Here is a 1,482-nt window from a genome sequence, read left to right as displayed (position 1 = left end):
ATAGTATCTTTTCAATTTGCTTCCTTTTAGGTAGCCATCCATTTCTATTCCATCAAGGGTGGCTATTCGGCATGACCCTTGAGGAGTGATCTCAACTATGTGGTAAGGAGCCATACCTCAATACTTAAGCTTATGTTTGGTGTTGCAGACACTGTACAGGAGTGCCAGGTCTCCTTCTGCCAGGTCCTTGTTCTTGAGGTTGGGGTCGAACCAATTTTTACATCGGGCCTTCTCTACTCGGAGACAGTAGGCTTGCAGCAGTTAGGTCCTTAGGATAAGGGCAAATAGGTGCAAGGAGGGCCAATTCTCATTGAAGACCTCCATGGCAATGACACCATCGAAATCGGCCTCCATACAGGAGCCAAAACTACACTGACCATCCCGTTGCACCCTTCATCTTAGTCTCCACCACCCCTTAGGAGAAAGCATCCTTCGCCCCAATCATCACCTCTTCCTAGTAGAGGCCATACAATTTTGTAGTGCGCCCCAATATAGGGCAATGGGAGGCTATGGCCACATGATGATAAAACACGTCACGCACAGACGTAATGGAGATGAATCTCTTTGAATCCATGGCACAACTGCCGCAAGTCACCCGCATGATCTTACAAAGGAGGCAGGAGCAAGCCTCACAACTGTCCTCCAATCTCATCCAAGCCTAGCTCTCAGCACATGAAAGCCAGTCGACAATGGTCACAGCTCAGGCAACGGGCCATGCTGCACTACATCAAGCTGAAGAATACCGGGCTAAGGTGGAAGAGCTCAAGCTCACTCTAACGAAAGTCAAGGATGACCTCGCCACCAGTGAATCCCTGGTCTAGATTCTCATGGAACAGGTGCACATGGCAAAATTAGCCCTACACACAATGCAGGAGCGGCAAGCATAGGCAGAGCAGTGGCATGCTGCACATAGGAGTCCCATGACCACCAGATCTGCTCCTTACAGGATCTTCTGGCACAAGAGAGGAACCTCATGGTCTCCCTCCAAGAAGAAATCGAAAGACAGTGCGCCATTGGCCAATCTGAGGAGTCAGCGTTGGAGGACCACGAGTAGTAGGAGTTCAAGATGTACAAGGAGGTGTCTGCACAATTAGCCACGTACACACTTGCACCATGCACCATCGCCCAAACCCTGCAAATGCACTTTGATGCACTCCATGCACAAAACCTTATCTTCCACCTAGACCTCACTACTCCACTACTGCCTAACGTCCTCCAAACTATTCTCTGCTGTAATTCTGACCACTGCTGACCCATCTTAGCCATGTCATATTTCTCTCTTGACCTTTAACCCACCTCCCTATCTCTTCTCTACCCCTCCGATCTCCAAACCCTATCCGCCCATCCCATTCTTCTTAATTTTCAAGCCTGGTGCCGCCCTGGTGCCACATCATCATTGAGTCCCTTAATTATCCTGTGGACGATGAAGTGGTGCAACTTGCAAAGCCCGAGGAACTCACGCCATGGGTCTGCACTCCCAAA

Source organism: Dipteris shenzhenensis, chromosome 25 (genome assembly GCF_047967505.1).
Source record: "Dipteris shenzhenensis isolate YYH24624 ecotype China chromosome 25, Dip_SZ_1.0, whole genome shotgun sequence".
NCBI classification, from domain to species: Eukaryota; Viridiplantae; Streptophyta; class Polypodiopsida; order Gleicheniales; family Dipteridaceae; genus Dipteris; species Dipteris shenzhenensis.
This window is presented reverse-complemented; position numbering follows the sequence as displayed.